This window comes from Anabrus simplex, chromosome 5 (assembly GCF_040414725.1).
Source record: "Anabrus simplex isolate iqAnaSimp1 chromosome 5, ASM4041472v1, whole genome shotgun sequence".
Classification (NCBI taxonomy): Eukaryota; Metazoa; Arthropoda; class Insecta; order Orthoptera; family Tettigoniidae; genus Anabrus; species Anabrus simplex.
Genome location: NC_090269.1, coordinates 177,142,867 through 177,161,685, shown reverse-complemented (window position 1 = coordinate 177,161,685; position 18,819 = coordinate 177,142,867). Strand labels below are relative to the sequence as shown.

The 18,819-nt window shown below is 44.4% G+C and overlaps 1 protein-coding gene across 6 annotated transcripts in view; it reads right to left on the bottom strand.

Annotated features, from left to right (window-relative positions):
* enc (encore) overlaps positions 1–18,819 on the bottom strand; it is a 1,357,661-nt gene that overhangs the window by 1,116,357 nt on the left and 222,485 nt on the right. For all 6 annotated transcript variants that reach the window (XM_067147181.2, XM_067147182.2, XM_067147187.2 and 3 more), the window contains exon 3: positions 18,194–18,278. The gene's annotated coding sequence lies outside the window, so the exon portion shown is untranslated. The remainder of the gene's footprint in view (positions 1–18,193; positions 18,279–18,819) is intronic.

Genomic DNA, 18,819 nt, shown 5'->3' with positions numbered 1-18,819 from the left:
TTTTGATTTGCTTTTGTCTTTCATTGATCAAGAAGTGTGGACATTCTCTAACAGATGTCTCGACCAAAAACTATGATAATGCGCTCTGGTGTGAAGGAATGAACCTTCTTGAAGAAATTTTGTATTCATAAGTTTTCTCTTTACTAAATTTTGTTCTGTCATTTGTGGGTTGGCAATATTAATCCTTTCTTTCCGCCTGTTTTGAATGTAGCCAATCAGGAATTTCTGTAATTAATTTTCGGCCAATCGGGGCTTTCTTCTATAATTTTGTATGTAACTGTGTACTGTAGCCAATAAAAGTTTGAGGGCGGGTTGTTATCATTCTTGAAAGGTCTCGAATTTTCCACGAGGGTATAAAAACTGCTGATTTTCTTGTCTCGGGGCCACTAGTATAACATCTATCTCAGTGTGTGAATATGTAGCAGGGGGCGGGAAGCGCCTCGTTCTTCTGACAGCAGATCTTCAACAAGGTAATGGCCTTTTAACATTTTTATTTCTTGCTAGCTCAGCAGTCTAACTTTCGGGGAGGGTTTGAAACCTTTAATATGTAACCCATCTCTTTAAAATGTAAATTCCTTTTCAGTCTATGTAAAAACTACAAATCTCTTTTACCGTAAAGCGGGGATAGAGAGTGCTTCCACCCTCTCGAGCTCCCCTTCATTTTGAAATTGAGGTGACTACGTTTTCATAACCGTTTCTTCTCTTCCTTAATGTATTAAAGTTTTTTCATACGAGTCACCTCCCTAGCTTGGGATTAGCCCCTGTGTATCGGCCTAGAGCCACTTAGGTTTTAATACTGTGTATTTAGAGTGCAAGTTCACGCCTCGAGTCCTTTCTGTACTTTGGGCCATTAACTTAACCTGATGTTTTGTTTTCTTCATGCGAAGGCCCTGTAGGTTGGGTATTAAATACCCCTGTTTCTTTGTGTGCCTTGAGGGCAGTTAGTGTAAAGTCAGTTTATGGCCTCTTAAATAGGCTTGAAAGATCGAGAGCGGGTCAGCTCTTTATGGTGTTGTGGTAAAAGTGCCTTAGAGAGGCTTGAAATGTAAAGTTGGGAGCAAATACTCCATGTACTTAAGGGTTTTCTGCCCTTTGGTGTTTTGTGATTGTGATCTGAGAGCTCAAGGATTGATTAATTTGGGCCCGTAGCCCGGAATTTGTGAAGACCACTTAACTGGTGCTTTCTTGTAAAGCGGCATTGTGCCTGATTTTCTTGTTATTTCCCCCTAGTGGAAACTGTTTAAATTTTTCTCTTGGTTAAGTACCTGATTTAACTTGTTGTTATTTGGTGTACGCTCAAAAGTCTATGTCACCAGTGTTAAGTTTTGAAAATATAACCTTGTTGAAATTTTAATTCATCTTTCGAACTTGTAGTTAGACCCATTCCAGCCCGCACCTTCTTTCACCTCTGACTTCCACGGATAACTCCGTAACATAAACAAATATCGCAAATCAATGCCTCCCAAATACACTCGAAGGGCTCTTTTTTAACGCTTGGTTGCCCGTGATTCTGACAATGGAAGTGGAAGTGAAAATGCAGACTGGGACTCAAGAATTAAGGTCGATTCACACATCTCCGGTACGTGACGGCGCTTTCCGTGACGTGACGGCATCTTCCGTAAAAATAAAATATCGTCGCCATGTAAACGAAGGGATTAGTTCCAACACTTCCGTTAACGTCATTCGCCGTGACCTTCAGTGCTTCTCCGTGATCCGTGCCGGCAATACGTATTCGCTCTCCAACGATATTTTCTTGTTTTAACGGACTTGATTTCTCTCTTCCCGCCTTCCTGCTTCTCTGCTTTCTTCGAGTACTGAGGTTATCTGTGTACGTATGAACTGTTCTTTACCTCCCAAAATGAAGGCCGAACAGTCTTCTCTATATAATTTAGCTGATTCGAAATATATGGATAGTGGTTTGAAGAAGCGTGATGGGACGAAATTGGCGAGAAAATGGAAGCTGAAGGTAGGTAACTAACATTTTCTGCTTTTAAGATTAAGAAAATCAGTCTGTCTGTACATAGGCACCGACTTTGGCGCGGCAAGGCACTTTCTGCCCCAACCTACAAAGTCAGGGCTATTAAAAATTAATCAAAAATTTCGTTTATATAATTTTTCAAGTAATTATTTAATTTTTCAAGTAATTAAAAGCAAATATAGAGTATCCGTGAAATTTTACTTCGTCGTACTTCAAGCTCTTCAAACTCTTCTTCCTTACCCCTGCGTTTTCATATAGGATGAACCCACTGTTTCTTCCTCTTTTTCTCCTCTTCATCCAAGATTATAGCTATCATTAACAGTTCATCATCACTAAAAAAAAAACTCATCATGGAGCAGTTGATTGCCGACTTTCGCGCGGAACTGCACGGAACTGACGTGTGAGAACAGACGTGAAATATTCCTGTCGGAAAGGACGGATACGGACACGGAGAGCGCCGTCACGTCCCGGAGATATGTGAATCGACCTTTAACTTGTTAAATGGACAGCAGACAATGGTATGACGGTAAATGGAATAAAGTCAGGTGCCAAGCTTCACCAAGAGGAAAAGTGCTCTCAGTTTCAATTACTGTACTGATAGCCCGAACATACGTCACGAGGATCACTGTAAGTACTTAGAGGTTAATATAAGGAAAGATCTTGATTGAGATAATCACAAACGAGGTTGTAAATAAAGATTACATATCTCTTCATATGGTTATGAGAGGATTGAGTGGTTGCAGTAAGGGTAAGGGAGAGAGCGAATCACACTCTTTTCTTTAAATTTGTTTTACGTCGCATCGACACACATAGGTCTAATGGCGAAGATGGGGTAGGAAAGGGCTGGGAGCGGGAAGGAAGCGGCCGTGGCCTTAATTAAGATACAGCACCAGCATTTGCTTGATGTGAATATGCGGATGTGAAAATGGGAAACCACGGAAATCCAACTTCAGGGCTGACAACACTGGGATTCGAAGCCACTATCTCCCGAATGCAAGCTGACAGCTACGTGCCCCAAATCACGTGGCCACTCGCTCGGTAGTATATGTCTCTGCTAAGACCTTAATTAGAATATGGTTCCAGTGTAGGGGACCCACACCAGGATTACTTGATACGAGAATTGAAAGGATCCTAAAGACAGAAGCACGATTTGTTCTGAGCGGTTTTCGACAACAGAGTAGTGTTACGAAAATGTTGCAAACTCTGGGCTATGAAGACTTCCTACTCAGACACGGAATAGACGGAGGGACAAAAAATTCGCAATAAATACCGGAGAGTTACTTCGGAATCTCCGTTGATGCAGAACTGAAAGGATACCATATCGCCATGTGGTGTCATAAGCCTCTTCTAAGAAAACAGCCACCAAATGCTGTTTACGGAGAAATGCATCCTGGATAGAACCCTCCAGTCGTACCAAGTGGTAAGTGGTAGATTGGGCTGCTCGAAAACCACACTGGTACTCGGACTAAAGTCCTTCTTTCTCCAGACACCACAAAAGTCGGCGATTTAGCATCCTCTCAAACAGCTTACACAAACAGCAAAACAAAAAGTTCTGTAACTTTGCATACTTGGGATTTTTGTCAGGCTTGAGATGGATGAGATGGAAACTCACCCTCTATCTAGATTCGATTGAACACATGAAAGAGATATAACAGACTATCCTCACTACGGTGTTTCAACATCTGGTTATGGACATTGTGAGTTCAGGAGACGTGTCACTGAAAAGCGCCAAGGCGCAGCGGAGTTCCCACTCCGTAAAGGCACGTTATAGTCCTCTGAAGCTTGAGTGGCAAAACTAAGATGATGCCGTTCTGCCTCCCGCTTCAGACCGAGAAAATCACGATGGTAATTCCCGGAACCAGACACATCCACGAAATGACTGGCTAGATGGTTAGCAATTGAGAGCGGATCAGTGACGGTACTGCCTGCAATGGAAATTTCCGGTAGAGAAGATGATCCTTGGACACCCGAAATACTTCGAAGTTTAGTCTACACTTGAGATGACGGAGTGTGTGACGTCATAGAAGACATCTCTCTCCCACGAAGCTTTCTTACTCTGTCTAATAAGTAGTCGCGCCTTAGTACGGAGTTTCTTAAACGTTACCAAACTGGCCACAGTAGCCTGCCTGCGACAGCGTTTATGAGCGCGACGGCGTTCTTTGATAGCTGCTCCAATTTCTTCGTTCCAAAAAGGAACGAGTTTTCGGCGAGGAGTCCCTGAAAACGATGGAATGGACTCCTCAGCAGCAGCAGCAAGAATAACTTGTGTAATGTAAGTTAAATCGCCGTCTACGCTCAGCCTGGTCACGTCGTTAAATACAGCTAGTGAAGTGAACTTTGGCCATTCACCATGTTTTAAGAATACATCGATGGGGAGCCTCGACGGATTTCTGTTTCAACAAAGTTAGAACAGTGGGAAAATGGTCACTGTCATAGAATCATCGTGTGTATTCTACCGAAACAGCGGAACCAACGTTCAGCTGCATAGACTTACGTCTATGCGATTATGTGCCGTAACATACACTGAAATGAGTTGGTTCTCCTGTGTTCAATGTTTTCAACTCCCTTCCCCTGGGACAAGGCGCTTCAGAGCCCCATATAGGGTGATGGGAGTTGAAATCACCCAATAAGAGGAAAGGAGGTGGAAGCTGATCAATAAGAACAGGAATATTTATGTTAAGACGCTGGCCTGGTGGAAAATGAACATTACACACTATTGCTATGACAGGCAGCGGCACGCGAAATGCTACAACCTCCAGCGGGGTTCTTAGTGGAACCTCTTCGCTGTAGGTATGAGAACGGACAAAAATGCGAACGCCACCGGAAACTCAGTCAGCATAATGTTGTTCTGTCGAGTACAGTCGAAAATTTCTCAAGACCGTATGATGACCTGGCCTGAGATTTGTTTCCTGAATGCAGACTATACTAGCCGAATACGCACTAATGAGCTGGAGCAGCTCAGCAAGATGCCCATCATAACCGTCATAACTCCATTATAACAGTGTCATAGTGTGGGTGTGGACTTCTGAGGTTTAGGTTAGAAGCAGCGAGATGCTACCTAACCTACACTCACATCCCCATGATGGAGATAAATGCTCCATGCCTTGAACTTTTTCGACGTATTCCGGGGGCGGGTTTCCTTCCTAGTTTGGGAGCGCGCAGGTTTTCCAGGGAAGGTGTTCCAGTTGTAAATGACGAAGTCTAGTGTCTTGGCCGGTGCATTCAGATCAAAGAATTAAACTTACGGCTCGCTTCCTGGTAGTAAAGAACGTCCGCGGATCTTCTCACTCAGGTATACCGGACAGTTCCGATCAAGAGGATAATGAAGACCAGGGCAGTTAGCGCACCTATATAGAGTTGTGCACTCTTCCGCGCCAAGAGCTTCTCTTCCACACGTACCACACATAGATGGATTCGAACAACGAGATACCATGTGTCCGAATCTCTGGCATTGATAGCATCAAAGGGAGGCGGGATGTACGGCCTCACATCGCAACGATAGGTTGTTACGTGACTTTCTCTGGCAACAATGACAATTTGAAGGAGACTGTGAACGCAGCCGTGGCAACTTCTTCACCGCTGACTTCACGCGTGATGTGCCAGACCTGTGTCACGCCACGGTGCTTCATGTCTTCCATCAATTCATCGTCAGTGTTCAGAATGAATTCACGGTGGAAGATAACTTCACGAACCAGACTCAAGGTTTTGTGCTCTTCCCCATTGACGGGGATTTCGCCGAAGTGGTCGCACTTACGTAAATGATCTGCTTGGAGCGCAGTGCTCGTCTTAAGAAGCAAACCACCATTGCTCATTTTTTAAAGATCCTCAAGTTCGCCTTATACACCTTCGATGTGTCGACTGAAAGGGATCGATTTGACCAGCTTGAAATCTTGCCAATCGGTTCTGGTAGCAACCAGGAACCTAAGGAAGCTGGAACCCAGACTCATACGCTGCGCTTGTTCCCAAGGGGTTGCCACCCTTAGGGAACCAAATGTTAAAGACTTGGGTAGCGAACTACCCGAGGAAGAAGGCGGAAGTGGTTTCAACGCCATGCCCGAAATCATCCTCCCCAAATGCCACCCAAATGCCGAACCACAGCAGACAAGACAATACCCACCTGGTCGTAACAGGTATTGCCCGCGGTCCGATGTTGCACGATGCCTAATACGGAATGACTGAGGCACTAGGACTCCCTTCAGTTGCCCACAATTGCATGTACCCCAGAGCGTGTACAGAGTAATAAATATAGAGAAAAAAATGCAAAACAATTTATAATAATATATCCTTCTGGCATTCGACTGTACCAGTGTTGTCAGGCGGATCCCACTGCACGGGTACATGGCGCTCCCATCCGGAGGCTTCCCGGGGTCACCAGTGGGATTCGAGTGTAATTGCACACGTAAGAGGCCCATCTCCGAGCAGCACGCGCATCAAGAATTTTGAATCGGTCTACAACTAACCCTAAAAAAGAGGGGACAGATAGCCACGTGACCCTTTTAGTCGCCTTCTACGACAGGCTGGGATTACCTGTTAATGTATTCAGCCCCTGCCATGCACAGGGGGTCCATCACGATACCAAGCCGCAATCCATGTCCGTACCAAGGTCGCCCCTTTTAGTCGCGTCTTACGACAGAGAGAGGATACCGGGGGTGTATTCTACATCTGCGTCCCCAACCAGCAGGCGGTATTCCACCAGCCTAAATGATGCCTGCGCCATATCCGAAACCCACCATAAGCTCGAAACGACTCGAACAGTGACTCAGCGGACCAAGCTACATGTCGCCATACCTCCAGGGTCCAATTAACAACGTCACGCGCCCATGTAAGACACTCTTCTCGAGGTGTTAAACAGGGTAACCTGGTAGGTCTTCTACCATATCCCACTGACGTTCAAGAACGTTGCACTGGCCTGCTGGACATGCGTCTGGTACCTCCTGCATTGTATATGGATGTGATCTGAGACAGTGAAGCTTTTATTTAACCACGGACAAGTCTAGCCAGACGCCGCTAATCGTGATGATTAAGCACTCGTGCCTCTACAACGCAATCGAAGGGATTTCGCAGTCATCAGAGTCTGAGAGGGGGAACCCGACGCACAGACCGCATTGACCAGACTAGTTAGAGCTAGCTGGGATCAGTGGATGCGTACAGACTCGCACACATGGCAACTGGATTCAAGGTACCCTCAACTGACCGCCAGGAGAGAGGATTATCCGATCCTCCAAAAAGTAAGATACAACTGTTACGGTGTCCGCTACCTATGCGCATACAGAACCATCGTTACAGGCCTCTGTGTCTACCCGAACTATTTCCAGGCGGTTAAATGAAGGGAATTTATTCTCAAAGATACAACTAAGTGTACCTATTGCCACTGGCACACGCCCATCGTAGTCACCTTTTACTGAATTCTACCGACTGGAACCAGGTTATCTAGTGACTAATTTGTTCTGAAAGTTTTATGTCGTACCGTCTCAGACAGGTCTTATGTTGACAATGGTATTGGGCAGGGCTAGGCCTGGGAAGGAAGCGATCGAGGTCTTTAAGGTACGGCCCCAGCATTTACCCGAAGTAAAATAGGAAACCACGGAAAACCATTAGCAGGGCTGCCGACACTGGGGTTCGAATCCATCATCTCCTGAACCAGGCAGTCAAATCACTCAGTGAATCCATGTTTTCCCCGTGCAATTAATGGCAGCTGTGTTCGTGTCTGGAGGCCTCACGGTGAGCGCCTCAATCGTGCCTTTAATATGGCGTGTCACACTGCCCTCACTGCTGGTGTGCTAGACTGGGGACCGTCGCATACGACGACTCCGCCACATTTCTGTGACCCGCCCGATCGCCAGATTTATCGTCCATTGAAAATGTGGGACCACATGGGGCCTCAACTTCAGCAGCCTAGGAGTTGACACTATCTATACTAGAGGACCAGTTACAGCAAATGCGGAACGACATACCCTAGTATATCATTTCAAACCTCTATGCCTCCATTTCCGCTCGCATCACATTTTAAATCCAAGCCAACGACGAACAGTATACTAGAGTCCCTCTTCAAGCGTTCAATATTCCACAATAAACTATCCTTTTGCTCTGATATTATCACATCAACGTTACAATCGCCCGTATCAGGTTTCATCCGATTTTCTTTTCCTGACAATGAGTACATTCGCTCGCTAACGAAATAAATACGCACAGTAATAAAATGGAGAGCAACAAAAATATACATAAGACATATACAGTCTATTGTTTTGGCCTGTCAAGATGACTGCTGCCCAGCCAGATGGCCCTCAGGTATTAGAGAACGCGTGGTCAGCGGAACGTCGTCTTCAGCTTCTTTGGTTGCATTTATTGTCCGGGCAACTGCTTTTCATATTAAACAGTTCCTCAGTTGACCTAAAGAACCTCCTTTCATCCCTCAGTTCAGCATCATAACCTTGTACGAGCCAGGGATCGAATCCGAGTCCTCCTGGTAGGAGGCATACACACTACCCCTACACTACAGGGCTGGCAAACGAAACTCTATCTACTTCCACGTCGGAAATCATGCGTATATTACAAGCTTGACGAATAATAATGTTATTGGTTTTACGACCCACTAACTACTTGTACCGTGTTCGGAGAAGCTCGTAAGCAAGACGTTTTGTCCCAGTAAATTTGCCGTCATGAATACGGTATACGAGCACCTCGAAATTATACTGCAGTGTGTGGGAATCCATCCGCCAATTAGACTCAGAAAGCCAGCGATCCAACATCTGAACCACTCAACCTGACCACAAGCTAACTGCCTCTTGTTCTCTTCAGTTCCCTACTGACCGCATGCCAAACGCTAAAGGTGGTCTTACTTGCTGAAGGCGCGACAGAGGCTACAATACAAACCACAACACAACATTTTCAAACACAAATAAGAAAGTTTTCAGCCTACTAAGGACCATATTATTTCAGCTGTCTTCTCAGGGCTTTGACCTTCGCCAAGTGCTCCTTCATTCGTTGTCGGTGCTGTTCTTTTCTTTCCTCCGTCCACGTCTTTCCCGTGTTCAACTTCGGCCTTTCTTCAAAACCCTAGTGGTCCTTTATCCTCCTCAGTGGGTTGCGTTCTTGTATATCTTCATAAGTGTACACCATCTCCTCTACGTCCCTTTTCACCTCTTTGAATCAATTCAGCTGGATCTCCTTATTTTAGGCCAATGACCTAGATGTTACGCCCTTTTAAACAAGGATCATCTTATTCTTCATCTTATGTTTGAAACAGATACATATTCGGTTCGATAAATTCATTGGTTTCATTCTTAGAAAGTGACCATAAAACGTAATTCTCCTTCTCCGCATGCAATAAGAGATCTCCTGGACATGAGTATACAGCTCATGGTTATGCCGACGTCTATATTCATCTTTGTGTGAAACTAGGCCAAGAATTTCCCTTAAGATTTTTTTAACGTCAAATGTTTCAATCAGGCCTTTCTAGTTCATATCAAGGCATTCCGCTCCATACAAAGCCTTTGGTCTTATGACAGCGCAATAATATCCGAGTTTTGAGTTCTAGGTTATGGACGTTTTGTTGTAGACGGCTTCGGTCAGTTGATAAGCCATTTCCATTGTATTCATGCGCGACGCGAAAGATTCTTTTTCAGAGATGTTTGGTTCTATCCACTGAACAAGATACTCAAAACACCTGTCCATTCGATTGCCCGCCTGGTTTACTTTTATCTCCCTGGGTGCTGGTTTGATGTTAGTTATGAATTGCGTTTTCTCCAAAGAGATCTGAAGGCATGTTTTTCCGCCCGTGCCTTGGGTGGTTAATCTGCTTTGTAGCCATGTCTAAATAATGAGAAAATCGCTAGATCATCTGCAAAAGCTAGGCAATCAATTGAACGATTCATGTTCTTGTAACCCAATCTCACACCATTTTGCAGCACATCGTTGTTAATTTCTTTGTGCCACTCACGGATGACTTTTTTAAGGACGCAATTGCAGAGCAGGGAAAGAGCCCTGCCTAACTCCTGCCGCCAATCTTGCAAACGTCTGAAATTCCTCCTCTGAAAATAACTCTGATGGTTCATGGTGTGCGTTACTGTAGTCACGTCCTAGTTAGTGAACCACGGGCGACGGCTGATTGGTCTAGTAGTGATCCAGAGAGTCGGAATACCAGTTGCTACGGAATGGGAGGGGGCATCTCGGACATATTCTGAGTCGTGGCTCTCCTTGTGCTCAGGCGACTACAATATAATCCATGGGTGGTCCCTAACCCGTCACAGCAGAGATCCTCACTGGACTATGTGTAATTAAGGGTAGCATCCTGCTTCACATATTTTCACCGCGCATGCTCAGAATGTTTTAAGCAAGCATAGGACCTATGGGAAAACGAGAGACCCACTCCCATTTGACTCCTTGGAAACAACTCGGCGAACGAAATGGAAGGCGATGGGGAGCTATCAATAGTAATGGGGCTTAAGAGTAGTACGGCAATGTATGTTCTAAAACAATGGGTGCTGTCAGCATTTTCCCACGAGGTCATTGACCTCTAGTTGAGTAGTAACCTAGGTACGTTTTAACCCAAGGCCATTGACCTCACGAGTAGCAAGCCTAGGTACGTTCTAAACCAAGCAGTAAGCCAATGTACGTTCTATACCCGAGTAATAGGCCAATGTACGTTCTACACGGAATAACGTCATATCCTTGTGTATGTGAGCAAGCCTAACCTCACAGTCACCATTGGAGGGGCCTAATTAATCTGGGATGCTGTCTGATCCCTAGGCTACTTGAGTAGTAAACCTAGGTACGTTCTAACCTGAGTAGTAAGCCTAAGTATGTTCTAAACCCGAGTAATAAGCCAATGTACGTTCTAAATCATTGTGCGCGAAATAACGTCATATATATCCTTGTGTACGTGAGCTCGCCTAACCTCACAGACATCATTGGAGAGGCCTAATTGATCTGGGGTGGTTTTTGACCCTCCTAGGTGATGATATGACATTGTAGGAGATTTTACTGAAAGAAGGAATAGAAGGAATGGTGAAAGGCAAACGAGGAAGAGGGAGGAAAAAATATCAAATGTTGGACAATATCCAAGGAAATAAATATTCGGACATGAAAAACTTGGCGCAGGACAGGCAACAGTGGAAGAGGTTCATCCCATGACAAGACCTGCCATAAGGCAGAATACCTAGATAGATAGACAGCAAAAACTTGTACACAAGGCAATGAAGAAACACCTTATTGGTGGGAAATTAATTACAGAAATTTAGGATTGGTTAAATTCAAAACAGACGGAAAGAAAACTTAATATTGCCAACCCACTAATGACAGTAAAGACAAAACTTATGAATACAAAATTTCTTCAAGATAATTCATTCCATTGCACCAGAGTGTATTACCATAGTTTTTGGTAGAGACATCTGTTAGAGAATGTCCACACTTCTTGATCACTGAAAAACAAAAGCAAATCTAAAACACACAGTGACATCTTCTGATAAACAGTCGAGTTAGTTCAGTTGTTAAAGTTCCGGGTTTCTCCAGTAGAGAAGTTTCAATTGGCGCAAGATTTGAACTTGCGTCGTAGAGGTGTACCGCCCGGTACAATATTATAGAGTATTACTTTAGCCTACATTTCTTTACAAATGTAAGCTCTTCAATAAAGACATAAATAACTGTCGCATGCCAAGATAAATTGGTATAATTAGAGCTGTCAATATGGTTTATAATCCCTTTGATTTATTACCTTGACATGGATCACCCAAAACATACGTTAGGTTTGGAGAATACTTTAATAATCAGCATTAATTAATGCACTGTTTATTACTTTCATATTCAAAGATGTAAATGAAGCATTTAATTAAAGCATCATACATTAAAATTCAAAGTGTTACCACTAGAACAGCTGACATGGAAAAGTGATTGAAAATTCGAACAAATTCAACTTACGTTAAAATGATCTTTAAAAAAATAAACTGTAGATTTTTCTAATATATCATCAGCATTTCTTCGGCTCGACAAAATCCATTTCTCCCTAGTTTTAGCGTCTTTGGAATATTTCTAAACAATTTGTTTGGGATGGTATGCGATGTGCTATTGCACATCGGAACTATACACCATTTATAAGTTTTCTGCCTCACTGTCTGCTCAGGATTCATTTCAAGTCTAAAATATACCACTCAGATTATTATCCAATGTTTAGACTTCGAATTTAACTATACCACACACTAACATAAAGTAGAAATACGCAAAGGGTATCCTGCTTCTCACAGCACACTATATGTTATTTCGTCTGCTAATTCAGTCAACCTGTACGATGACGTCAGACCAATGAGATCGCGTACTTACGTGACGTGACATTTTCGTACTTTAATTTAGATTTTTATCATGTTTGGAGTTATTTGTACATTCTGATCACATTTTTTGAATTCTGCATGAAATGTTGAATTAGATTAGCATATTTTTAATTAAAATCCCAGATCATGCATGTTCCCTATTGAACACCGTCCTCTCTGCATTTGTCCTGTACTTCTTTTCTCTGGGCTTTCTTTCCACTGGAGAGAAACGTCGCCAGTATACTGTAGTCTCTGAGAATGTTTACATGTAAGAATTTTAAACCATATCAATATTCACACAGTTTTAAAAGTCCCTTATTTACATTGATGAGCACATCGGAGCGAGCTTTTTGCCAAACAGCTGAAATTTCAACATGCTCCGCTGGCTACAATGATTTCCTCGCAGACGATGGCGCCGCTACCACCTCCAGTGCATTATTTACTAACTCTATGGCTGGACGTTCGTCACTCAGACACCCCCGTCCCCGCCTCTTCATGTAAAAAGAAAATGTGGGTCAGTGCTACGAGATATCAGAAGACGGGTAGAACAAGAAAGTGGAATGGTTATTAGTGGCCACATCTTTAAGCTATCGGTCAAGGCGATTTTCATTCTTCGCAAATAGTCCGAAGTCGGCTGTCGGGAAACGTGAGTGTGAAGTGGAAACGGGAAGGCATATCCACAACGAATTACGACCAAGTAGGTCCCGTGTGGTGACCCAGACGGACCATCGAGCACTGAAGAAGATGGTACGGGAAAATTGCATGACATCGTATGCTACCATCCGATTTGAATTCGGCAGGCTCACTAATTGTGCAGCTAGCACAATGACCATCCACCAGGAGTTTCGAAAACTAGGGTTCAAGGCTGGACCAAGGAGCATTGAAGAAGATTGTACGGAAAAAATCGCATGATATCGTGCGATACCATCCCCTGTGAATTCGGTTAAGGTCACAAATTATGCAGCTAGCACAATGACCGTTCACCAGGAGTTTCGAGAACTAGGACTCAGGCTCACGCACGACGTCGGCCATAAACAGCACATTTCCCCGGTGAATGCTAAAAGCCACCACGTTCGATGGTGTCAAAAGCGTGGTCACTGGTTCGCAAACGACTGGAGACCCATGATACGGAGTGACGAATCAAGCTATACCCTGTCGATATGACACAGGAGGATTTGGATGTAGCGAATCCCAGGCGAACGAAACATGGTAACTTGTACAAAGCCCACAGTAAAATTTGGCGGAGGTAGGCTGACAGCGTGGGGCTGCATTTCATGGAAGGGACTTGATCCCCTCGTAACATTATAAAAGACGTCAAAGGCGGGAAGATGTAAGGACTTTTTGACTAGTTGCATGCTGTCTACAGTAAAAGACCTGTTTGAAGGTGATCACTGTGTGTTTCAGAATGATAATGTTCCCTACCATAAAATGGGGTTTGTTCGTGAGTGGTCTATGGACAACTAGGTTCTAAAAATAAATTGAACCCCACCCAGAGCCCCGACCTCAATGCTATCGAATACCTCTGGGTACATTCTGTGATACCATCCCCTATGAATTCCGCTGGGCCACTAATTGTGCAGCTAGCACAAAGACCATTCACCAGGAGTTTCGAGAACTAGGGTTCAAGGCTTAGGCACCCGTCGGCCAAAAATCGCACATTTTGCCGGTGAATGCTAAGAGCCACGTTCGGAGATGTAAAAAGCGCCGCCACTGGTTCGTAAACGACTACAGGCTCCAACGACCTACACCAACAGCTACACTGCTACAAGCGCTGCAGGAAGAAGAGCCTGCCGTTAACCCGCAGACGTTCCAACACTTGGTAGTCAGTCTTCCCTAGCAGAGTTGAAGCCTACCCCGTACTAATACACGGCAGCGTCGAGTAGGAGTCTAATAATATTGATCAGATAGTGTATAATACACTGGATAATTTCCGAAGACGTTTGTTTAGAAGCTAGCATTAGATAGGAACGAAATAGGGACGATAAATGGTTCAGAAAGAATTATCGTAGCGGCATTTCAAATCTACTACAGATTAATTAAGTGTGAGCGTAAATCGGATCAGATACCGAATCAATTCGGTAACAATCCGCCTCCGCAGTATAACGGTTAACACAATTAGCTGGCGTCTTCGGAGGTCCGGGTTCGATTCCCGATAGTGCCGGAGATTTAAGAATGGCAGGAGGGCTGGTAAGTGGTTAAAATGGTACATGCAGCTCATTTCCACTGGGGGGAGGGGGTGCCTGAAAATAGTCACACCACCTCAGTATGAGGACAAGAGCTTGCTTACTTACGTAATTCGATGAGAAAATAGAAATTTGAGCAGAATAAAAGATGTAACGAGGGCGGAGACATCCAAGACTCATTTGCTTTGTTTCGAAAGGAACTGTGAAGCGTAAAAGGGGTAGGAAAAAGGCAAACAATGACTACAACTAGCAAATCAGAGTCGCTGTAGGCTGTAACCCAAAACACAGTGAGGAAAATAATAGTGCAGGAGAGGGTGGCATGGGTGGTGCATCAAAACAGGCTATGTGCCGACGAACTAAATACACATAAAAACAACTTTACACATCGGCATGAGGGCAATCACTGTACAATCTGAATTTTACATAGGAAATACCCCCTAAGCATACAAATGTATATCATCAACACTCTGCAAGAGAAGGGGACCATCTCATATTGCTGGCTAATCACTACAACGGCGAACTGACATGCGCTGCGCTTCCGTCTTATATGACACATTCACTTCCGTAAACAGAAACCAGTGCCTCCGAATTCCTTTCTATACATGTGCGTTACCTACTGATTTAACCCAGTTGATTAGCCATAATTATAAACAATCCGTAGACTATTAATACCCTCCATACTTCAACTTGCTAAACGATTTGTAATGATAAAACTGGTGAATACAAGAGCCACGATATCGAGCAGAGGACAACCAATATAAATTGCCAGGGAGCAGATTTCGAACTTCTGATTGCGAGCACAGGTATAATGTTATTGGCATTAGGTCCCACTAACTACTTTTACGGTTTTCGGAGACGCTGAGGTGCCGGAATTTAGTCGTTCTTTACGTGCCAGTAAATCTACCGACATGAGGGTGACGTATGTGAGCATCTTCAAATACCACCGGACTGAGCCAGGATCGAACCTCCCAAGTTGGGGTCAGAAGGCCAGCGCCTCAACCGTCTGAGCCATTCAGCCCGGCGGACACAGATATCAGTAGACAAACAATCTTCTCACGGGTTAACGTATGTCCACCAAAGAACTTCGATAGTTTAACATATTCACTAGTGTCCAAAAGTTAAGCATAATCACTAAACGAGGCCATACCGCCTGATAAGAATGTCAGACGGATTGCTGAACAAACGGAAGCTGACTCGCACACCACATGTCACACAACTTGTCCAAAAAACCAGTGTCAGAAAGGTTCTGATAGCTATGGTACACCTCTGACAACAACTAACAAAACTTGTCAATGTCTTCCACAACAAAATATGCAGTTAATAGGGTGTATGGTTACCCCTAACGGCCACACATGCTTCGCAGCGACGTGGCATGCTCTCTATCAGATGGTCCAAGAGCTCTTGTGGCATGCCAGGCATGTTCTATAGGATTCAGATCCGCAGATCTTGCTGGCCAATCCAAGCGATGAATGTCTCCCCCAGACAGAAATTCATCCACCACAGCAGCGCAGTGCGATCATGCATTATCGTACATTAAGAGGAAGCCTGGACCAATCGCACCTCTTAAAGAGTCCAACATGTCGTCTCAGTACCTCATCCCAGTATTTCCGAGCGTTAACAGTGTTTCTTAGACCACCCATGAAGATGTGCAGGTCCGCACGGCCATTAAACATGCTGTCGCCCCACAATCATACTGGTCCCGTTCCACGATGTTCCTGTGGTTGTATCGGCTACCCAGTTCTCTCCAGATTAATGTGCGACGGGAATAGTTTCGCAAACTGAAGCGGGATTCATCTGTGATGAGCACATGCCTCCATCCATTCGTTGTCCAGTTTCGATGTTGACGGCTCCATATAAAACGGGCCCGTCTGTGCTGGAGTGAGCAGGACGCACACCGCTGGACGTCGGGCAAACAGTCCTGCTGTTCTGAGCCTCCGGTACACAGTTTGCCGGGAAACGGCAATCCCTGAGACGGCTGCAAGCTCCGCCGGCAATTGTCTCGCACGTGCATTCCGATTTCGTCGGCCGTTAAGGCCAGATATCGGTCCTGCTGTGGGGTTGTTACCCTTGGTCGACCTGGTACTGGCCTACGACTAACATCTCATGTGTCTCGAAATCGTCTCCAAAGCCTGGAAATGACACTTTGTGGCACATTCAAGGATACGGCGACTTCGGTCTGTGTCTGACCTGCTTCCAGGCGGCTGAGTATTCTACCCTGCAAAACGGAGTCCTAATGCCGTCGTTGTGGCATTATGTTGTCACGTTCACCACGAGGCTACACTCCGCACACTATAACAGGGTAAACACGACAGAGGAAATATGGGGCGCGGGCACTGGCTGTGCTTACCTTGTAGTTACGCCGCTAGTCAAAGCAGGGACCACTCCTTTCCTATACCCAGCGAACACGTAAGGTTGGCAGGTGCATATGTCGTGCGATTTGCTGTCTATTCCCTGTTGCCCTGTTTACCCGTAACTTATGCTTAACTTTTGGACACTAGTGTAATACGCCTGTGATAAAACTAGTACCGATCGATCAATCCCATGTTCAGCACGCGAAAAGAAGCATTTAGTATTTTCTTTACGACCAACATCAGACAGAACTTGGAGAGCGGGAAAATATTTGCCCTCAATGTCCACACACTCCTACATCTCTCGAATCAAATCAAATGTTCATGCACTATAACTGTTGAAAAACACTCAATATTTTTTAACCCTAAAGCGGGCGCGCCTATAAATGTTACATTCCCGGGCGCGTGGTGAATTTCGTGACACCTACAATTTCCTGGACAGATACCGCTACACTGAGAGTATCGATAAGACTCCGCAGGAAGGTACTAGCAGCACGACGGCTGTAGCTCTTAGGAACTAAAAACTACAGATGAAACACTCAGGTTGGTGAACGAAATTCACCAGCGCGCCCGGTTTAGGGTTAAGTTAGCACTCGGAATGTTCTTTTCACGTCAAGTTTCCTCTACATTTCGATCTAGAATGTCCATTAAGCGATAATTTTATTAAACAACTGGTCTCACAACCTATGGTAAGGTTGAAATGAAATGCCGCGTGGCCTCCGGAGAGGTCTGGTGCAGGTCTTTTGATCTGACTTCCGTAGGCGACCTGCGCGCCGTGATGAGCACGAAATGATGAAGACGGCATATACACCCAGTCCCCGTGCCAGGGAAATTAACCAATTATGGTTAAAATTCCCGACCCTGCCGGGAATCGAACCTGGGACCCCTGTGACCAAAGGCCAGCACGCTAACCACTTAGTATGGTAAGGATGAAATTTATTCAATGTGATTCCGAACTATTATACTCCTGAAGAGAGATTACGAAATGTGCTACACAACCTTCTGCTCACATTGAATTTCCTACATAGTAGTACAACGGAGACTTTTCTAATGTAGAAAAGGTTTATCGGTGTCTGCATGGCACAGAGTATATTCCTGGTAATGGTTCAAGGCGACACAACCTTGCTCCATTCCGACAGAACAAGGGATAAGACAAAGCAGGGACGTTCTCTTGCAGTCAATCAAAATGTAATTGGTGTACTTTAATAAAACGAAAAGCGTTAGACACAAATTAACCTAGCGCCATCTACATCACGTGCTATGTAATGCTTTTTTTTTCCTTTTTTTTTCAGAGTCTTCTGAAAATCGCTGACATTTTGTAACACCATATGCAATTAATGAGAACAAACATGACACTACTGTAGATCAGAGTAAACGACTTACCTGCGAATCCGCAGAAGCAGAGACGCTCCAAGTGGTGCTTGAGAGCATGATACAGCCTGCTACACCGCAACGACAGGGAGCGGAGCTGTGAAAATAAAAATACACCGATAACGACAAAGTACCATATAAATCATGTTATTCTAGCTTATCTTAGAGTTTAAAAATATAACAAAACTAGGAGCTACCTGACTTATATTTACAGGAAATTTTATGTTGCCCGGTTGAATTGTCAGCGTAGTGACCTCTTGTTCAGATTCCCGGCCAGGTCGGGGATTTTAATATTCTCTGATTGATTCCTCTAGCGCAATGGCTAGGTGTGTGCGTGTTCGTCTGAATACACATATTCATTTACACATACAAGTTAAGGTCCTTACGTGCGACACAGTGCGTATCCGTGACCCTACCAAGGCATGGGAAAGTTGAACGGGGAGGAGCAGAATAATTTTCAGTGCTGGGTAAATTTGACTGGAAACTACTACCAAGAACACTTTAACCGTACATTTAACCAATTAGAAAAGTAACTTCTACTCGTACATCACTTCACAAAATACGAATAACGTAATTATTTCAAGGCCCTTCAATTATTGTAAATTTTAAGTGCGCCCAGAGTGTCTCCGTTTTACTTT